This window comes from Salvia splendens, chromosome 14, assembly GCF_004379255.2.
Source record: "Salvia splendens isolate huo1 chromosome 14, SspV2, whole genome shotgun sequence".
NCBI lineage: Eukaryota > Viridiplantae > Streptophyta > Magnoliopsida > Lamiales > Lamiaceae > Salvia > Salvia splendens.
This window is the reverse complement of record NC_056045.1, coordinates 11,727,442-11,735,080: the sequence shown is the minus strand read 5'-3', so window position 1 is coordinate 11,735,080 and position 7,639 is coordinate 11,727,442. Positions and strand designations below refer to the sequence as shown.

General features: G+C 36.8%; 1 long non-coding RNA gene across 1 annotated transcript; it reads right to left on the bottom strand.

Annotated features, from left to right (window-relative positions):
- Positions 1 to 1,295: 1,295 nt before the first annotated feature.
- LOC121764804 lies at positions 1,296 to 7,639 on the bottom strand. The gene is made up of 4 exons (XR_006042631.1): positions 7,362 to 7,639; positions 4,527 to 4,710; positions 1,693 to 3,772; positions 1,296 to 1,609 (listed from the first exon to the last, which is right to left on the bottom strand). It is a non-coding gene; the product is annotated as an uncharacterized LOC121764804 (long non-coding RNA).

Sequence of the window (7,639 nt, the reverse complement as noted above, 5' to 3'; positions counted from 1 at the left end):
TAATGTTCGACTCCTACTTAAAATAAAATAAAGATAATTATGGAAGTAACTACTTGGCAACGAAGTTGCCGAATCTGCTCGGAGGCTTCGCGTTCCTCGTCGGCTTCGACTTCGCGATGGAAGCTTCCTCTCGAACTCCCTTTGTCCGCCTATCCTCGTCACTCTTTCTCCTCTGTTCCACTACCGGTTCCTGCCGTGCTTGTGGTTCAGTTGGGATCGTATCAGGGGCCTCCCGTTATTCTCTCTAGTCTGCAATCATTATTGAAAATGAGTTAGCATTATATAAAGATATAATCAAGTTAAACCACAAAATTCAGTTTTAACCATCTTTTCCACGGTCTCAGCAAATTAAACACAGCCATTGCTATGTGTGCCAAGGGCTGTCTCCTCGCCTTCCTTGCGATTTTCAATGGATCTCCCGGTGTCTTTCACGCATGGGAGTAGTCATTCCACAGAGCATCAGTAAAGTATGTTGGTCTCTTCTTCTGTTTCAAATTATAAATATAATCACACATCTATCTTTACGTTTATCACCAAAGGCAATCTTGTAGAGGGTTTGATCATAGCTCTCTGTGTTTTACTGTTTCTGAAGAAAAAAAGTGACTGCCAGTTAAGGATTGTTTTAATATAAACAAAAAGCTGGACTCTTTTTTTTTATTAGTAGTATAATTAAAATAGAGGCCATAAACTTGAAAGAGAAAAGTACATTTATGCATATGAGTAAATGTGATGATATGATGAGTAAAATAAGAAGATTGAAAAATCAGTCTTCTATCAAAGTTGCTGTCACAAGTACAGAAGACCCACCCCATTGTGTAGAACAGGAATTTGGTCGGTTCGGTCCGAACCGACAACCTGTTTAACCGATATCAAAAGTAACCGAGATTGAAGCACCGAAACTGAAACCGAATTGGCCCTGGTTCGGTTCGGTTCCAGATAACGAAAATGGAACCAAAATTAAAAAAAATAAATTTATGCAGTTCATAGGTATCGATCCCTGGAGATCGCATAAGAAAAATGCTCACCCTAGCCACCACTTGCGCTACATTGCATTTTCTTTTTTTATTTGTGGAAAGAATTCTGTATGTACTTTGTATTAGAAATTAAAAAAATAAAAACAACATATTTATAACATGCTTAATTCGACAAAACAAAAAATTTACAACCTGCCCAATCCAAAAATTGATATTTTTTAAAAAGTAAACAACTCCAAGCTCAAAGCTTCCAAAAACAATAAGGTCAATCAATCAAAGTATACAACCTATTATAATATGCTTAATCCTAAAGTTGAAATATTCAAAAACAAAGCTTATAACCTTTTCAATCCAAAATTGAAATATTCAAAAAAGTATACAACTTCAGGTTCAAAGATTCCAAAACAACAAGGTCAATCCATCAAAGTTTACAACCTACTCAATTCAACTTCCATTCAAAGTTCAAATATTCATAAGAAAACCTCCAAGTTCAATATTTCAAAATTCCAAAATAAATGCAAGATAAATTTAACTTTGATCATCATCACTTGAATAAGTTCTTTCCAATTATGCGTCTGTATCAGCATCGTACAATGACCATGTCACTTTGCCATCCTTATGTAGTGTCTCCACCGCTGTCCAAAATAATGAATTAAAGAAAATGAGTTAAAAATGAAGAATAAATTAATATATTAGTAAAAAGCGATGAATTACTGACTTTCATAGTATTGTTTTCTCAAAAATGGTATTGGTTCTCCTTCTTCCATGAGATCGACAGAACTAGAACTAGCCCTCAACCAATACTCGGAGCATATCAAAGCTTCTACCATTTCCGGTGCCAAAGAGTTTCTAAATATCGACAGCACACGCCCCCCATGCTGAATGTCGACTTAGAAGCAACGCTTGATATAGGAATAGCAAGGATATCTTTAGTCATCTCTAATAGAATAGGAAAGGAAATACTGTACGTCTTCCACCACATAAGAATGTCAAAATGTTCATGTTCACTAGCCTTGTATTGCTTCTCTGTGAAGTAACGAGTGAGCTCTGAGCTACCATCTTTATCGTCATCATCCTCACTAGCAACACAGGGAATGTGCCAAGAACTTTTACCAAGAAATCATAGATCACTCGATCTATTCGACACTTGGCTAGCTGAAGTTGTTCGTAGTTGTGTTTGGTCAGCTATTAGAGTGAATTCTCTCTTGTACAACTCAAATAAGTCAAAGATTGACTTTCTCAACTCCTCTACCAACTCATTTGCCTGTGCGTCACCATACAGCGTCTTCAAACAATACTGCACATGCTTCATCTTTTGTCTAGGATCAAGCATTGCAGCAATGTAGCATAAATTTATTCAAGTTTGGATTAAGCTCATACTTTTTATTTATTTTTTTTTTATTTTTTTTTTATTTTTTATTTTTTATTTTTTTTTTGGATTAAGCTCATACTTCTCTAACCAATACTTACCAAGCTTTTCCATAATCTTCCAGGCCATGTATCTAACCTCAGCATCTTCAGCATTCTCCAGCCTTTTTATGATAATGAATAAGTCACACATCTCCATAAAAAATGAATGTGATGTGGCATACATGGTGCCAGAGACGAGACGAGTCATATCATAGGAAACTACACATCTTCCTCAATTCAATCCAATCTTCTTCTCCAGGTATGCCAAAGGTCGTTGTGTTTCAGGTTTCTCAAATCCAAAATCCCTACCAAACTGGGGAGTGACGTTGCTAAACCGCTTCATAGCCGGCTCATATAGCAATGCCACCTCGAGCATTAAGTAAGTCGAGTTCTATCTAGTAGGTAGATCTTGACACAAGAATTTGTTGGTATCAACCTTACATACATTAACAATATCCTTGAAGGCCTTAGACCATGAACCCTTTATCCATTTCACGGCTTCTCTAACTCGTACAACAACCATATCTATTTGTTTCATGTTGTCTTCGACAACCAAGTTAAGTACGTGTGCAACACACCTCTGATGAAAATATTGCCCATTGGCAACAAGCATACCTCTCGCATTGAAGGTGGACTTCATTTCCTTGATTGCTACATTGTTTTTAGCATTGCCCATGATGCAGCAAAAAAGCCTTTATATGCCTTTGTAAGAGCCTTTATCCAACACCTTAGCAATATCATCCCACTTATGACTAGTAATGTCAAAGAAGATGACTAGTAATGTCAAAGAAGCTGATTATTTTCTTGTGCAGCCTCCAATCCTTGTGGATGAAATGTGATGTAACACAAATAAAGCTTGTGTTATTGACTCCAGTCCAACAGTCGGTGGTAATTGATACTATACCCATGCCTGGTCCGGAGAAAACCACTTTCAATAGTTCCCTCTCCTTTAGAAACATCTTCACACATTTAGATCTTATCGTGTATTTGCTTGGGATCTTAAAGTTTAGTAACATATCACAGCAGAATAAACGAAATCCCTCATGTTCCACGCATCTGAATGGTTGTTCATCAAGAATAATCATCCTGCATAAAGCGTATCTACCCCATTCTTAGATGTCTTGCCGCAATTCTTCTTGGCAGTGGTGTTTGATTTTTTCACATCGCGGATGTGCCATTGTTCTTCGGATCAGCTGCTATCAACTTTTTACACCTTTTACATTTTCCTTTTTGAATTGAATCTTCAATCACTCTATCAAATTCTTTCCATATATCCGACCTCACTACGTGTTTACGCTTTTTTATGCCCTTGAGCCCTAGTTGTTCAACTTCAATATCTTCAAGCATATCGAGGTTTGGCTGATTGCTCCCTACGTCTTGGCTAAACCCTAAACCCAAAGACACATACTTATTAGAGAAATGACAAATGTAAAGAAGTTTTACTAACATTTACTAGAGTAGCAACGTGTAGAAAGCACAAAATCTACTCCACTACACACAGACACATACACATAAATATATGCCTAGCACAGAATATATCAGATATATACACACACATAAATTGACTTGATCACTATACAATTTTCACAAGCCAGGTTTTTGAGAGCTTGCACTAAAACATGACATAAAAATAAACAAGCCCTCTGGTATTTTTTTTCGTATATTCTACATACTATTGCACCAATTCTCAATTTTTATTGATAATCATATCTGATTCAAAAACTTAGTGTATTAAATATCGATAAATATCAAGTGTTTAAAATATAGAATGATGAGTAGATACAACAGATTCATATATAACTCTACTAATCCAAGATTAAATTATTAAGCATTAGCACTAAAAACCATCAAACACAGACAATGAAACAAAACCAAATGCAATATTGATAATTCAAGATTATCATATGTTAACTGCTGCTTCACTTTTTTCGTCCTGGTTTCTCAAATTCAAGGTCACCATTTCAGATAGATGAATCTTTTTATAGCTTATTTGAGCATAAACATTTTTTAGGCAAGTTCCAGAGTCAATTGATTCCAAGGTCACATTTTTACGAGCAAATAGTCCTATAAAATAGACCACTATAAACACATACTAGATTCCTATAAATATTCAAGTGACTTGAATCAAGTCAAACAACTCACTGTAATCCACACTCGAGGTGTATATACTTCCGGCCATATTCATCTAGCGGATGACTACCAACTATATCTTGTTCTCCTTCGATATTATTTGGTTCCTCAGCAGCATCCGCTAATAATTCAGCATCGAGTGGAGTGTCAATGGAAGATGAAGTTCTGCGTCTTGTATGTCCTCCACGAGGCATTTCTACCATCCAAAAGATAGTACATTATTGTGCAATATAAATATTATAAAACCGCATAATACATCTGTGACAATTGCAACACATAATTCCTAACCAAGAATCATTTAAATCACATAGTTATGAAGGTGCAACTATACACATTTCATTCAGTTATCAATAAGCTGTCTTCTCAATGAAATTAAAGTTTACAACGCTTAAGTAATAAATTTCTAAATGTCATTCCATACATTTTTTATACTCATTGTTTCTTGTGAGTTATACACAAACCTACTTCTATGCAAACGAACTTATAGCGTGTTACATGGCAGTGACATTCAATAGATAACAAGCTACCAATGATTTGGCAAGATCTTGCACACCGAATAAGAAAATAACCAAAAACAGAAAAGCTGAAAAAGCAAAAGGCCAGTTCATTCCTTAAACAGTCAGCATTCCTCTTCATGCTCGATCATCAGCCAGATTGAATCAAGTAATCACTATGTTTGGCATATTACCTAATAATGAATGTCCCAATTTCAGCCAAATGTCTTAATATCAAGACTAAATTCATATGCAATTGGCAAACGACAACTTGGACACCAATTAAAGTTGCTTGATAGAGAGGAGAATAACCAAAAAAACAAAACATATAGACTCAGAACTATGCAGTACTGGAGTTTACTTTAATGGCTAGGATAACAGAGTGAACGCACTTCCTTTCTCCACTTCATGCTCGTATGAACTATGCAGTACTAGAGTTTACTAATCAATAGCAATGGATCCATCTCTAAATAAATTTAATACAAATTGAGGCATATATTTTGGATTGAAATGAAGTAGTGATGCGAAGGAAAGAATGCCAAAATCTGTACACAATCAAACATAAAATTCATACACAAACATATGCTAAACATAGGCTTTGAAGATCAAACATAAAATCAAACATGCAGTCGCCAATCTAATAAACTAAACAACCAAAATAACACAAATCCTCAATACCAAATAACAACAACGAAACCTCACTGATAAGGCGTATTTCATGCATCGGTTTAGGGGTAAAATGTATGCTACCTAATCAGTTTATCGCGCAAAGCAAGTGTTAATCGTGCAGGAATGCCGCTTGACCAAGGCAACAAGGCCAAGTTGATCAAGCTGGGTACAAAGGGCGAAAAAGACCAAAAATCGGGTGAACTGATCAAAGGGGTTGATCAAGCAGTTAGGGGACCACTGTTTTCTAGAAGAAGGACGCGTGAGCTAATTAGCTGGAGGTGAATCATCATTCTGTTACTAAGGACGTCATTCTAGAAAGGGACACGTGCTGATACATAAGATACAAGGACGGAGCTGAGTCATCATTCTGTTATTGAGGAGCGACGTCATTCTAGAAGGAAGGCACGTATCAATCGATGAGACGCTCGATCACAACATGAGCGAATATTCCCTTCCAAGATCGTTATCCAGCTGGAGGACGTCACAGCGAGCCTATAAATAGAGGATTTATCACCATAACCAAGGAGTTCCCTTTCTTTTGGGGAGGAGGTGTGCTTGGAGAGTTCCTTTTCAGCTTTTTCCTTTTAGTTTAGTTTCCAGTTCAGAGGTAGCTTAGTTAAAGAAATAGTTCGAGAGAGAGCGACCGAAGGGAGCGCGACAGAATACTAAATATCTGTTCGGCGCCGTCCCAAGTTTCCAACCGAGAACTCCTCGGCCTTACTCGCTTTCTTATTTTCCGGAGTTGATAGCTTAGTTTAATTCCGTAGTTAAAAAATCGATCTTTTTGTATTCCGAATGTTCGCAATACTATTCTGAGCTTTGGATATAAAAATAGAAGTTGTTTTGTTTTCGTCATCTTGTTTACTATTCCAGTTCAGTTTCGTTTTTAAGTTTTTGATTATTTGTTCGAATCTTTATTATGTTGAATGGCAAAGTGTTTTTATTTTTCGTAGTATGCTAGGGTAGTTAAGTCCTTATTTCCGCTTGTTGCTTGCTTGATCCGTTATATTGTGTCAGCATGACGAGTAGCTTGATCAAGTAGATAGTTTACATTTTGCCTAGCGTAAATCCAGTAGCCTAGAAACTCCCAAACTAAGGCGTGGCAGCAGCCAAACCCTGTTCACTACTTACACACTCGATACACCGGTTTCTCTGTGGGATCGACCTCGTTCTTGCCGCTTTACTGTTAAAGTTGTGCGAGTTTGGGAGTTATAAATTACATTGGCGGCGAGCGAGAGCGAGAACGTCTTGATCAAGTGGCAACGACATTTGCTAACTGATCCATCCGGTCGGTTATCTTTCATATAACTTGATCAATCCAAATCGCATTTCTCTCTCTCGATCAGTTCCAACCACTCACCGACTTCAAAGATCCAGCCCCCATCAATCCAAAAAACACAAACTAACACGATTGTTTACTAAAATTTAGAGCTCGATATTGTTCAAAACTTTTCCACAGTTTTGCATTTTGCTCGGAAATTGCTCGGAATGCAGCTGGAATAACCAAGCACTGATAGTGCTCGGAAAAAAGTGCTTGGAAACATGCGACTTTTTTGTAGTAAACATTGCTAATTAAGCTACGAGTAACATTATACCAACAATCCAATTTCATTCAAGTATACAACACATGGAGCACTAATATATTCATACTTCATTACTCTTAAGATTCAGTAAACAATATTACCTTTTTCGTACCAATGTTTGTCATCTAACTTGATAAACGTAATATTTCCAATGCCGCCCATCCCGATAAGCAAACGATGATTACAAATTGATAAGATAATCTAACCGTCAATCCACCAAAATGAATCCTTGAGGAAATAAGTTGATCTACTTCTACTCTATCTGACGTCTCCTCTTAGTTGAGAAAGAATGATGTGGAAATAGGATTTTACAAATCCTGTGAATTCCTTGATGTTGAGAGGGAGATAGATGGAGGAGGTAGAGAGGAAGCTGTGAGAA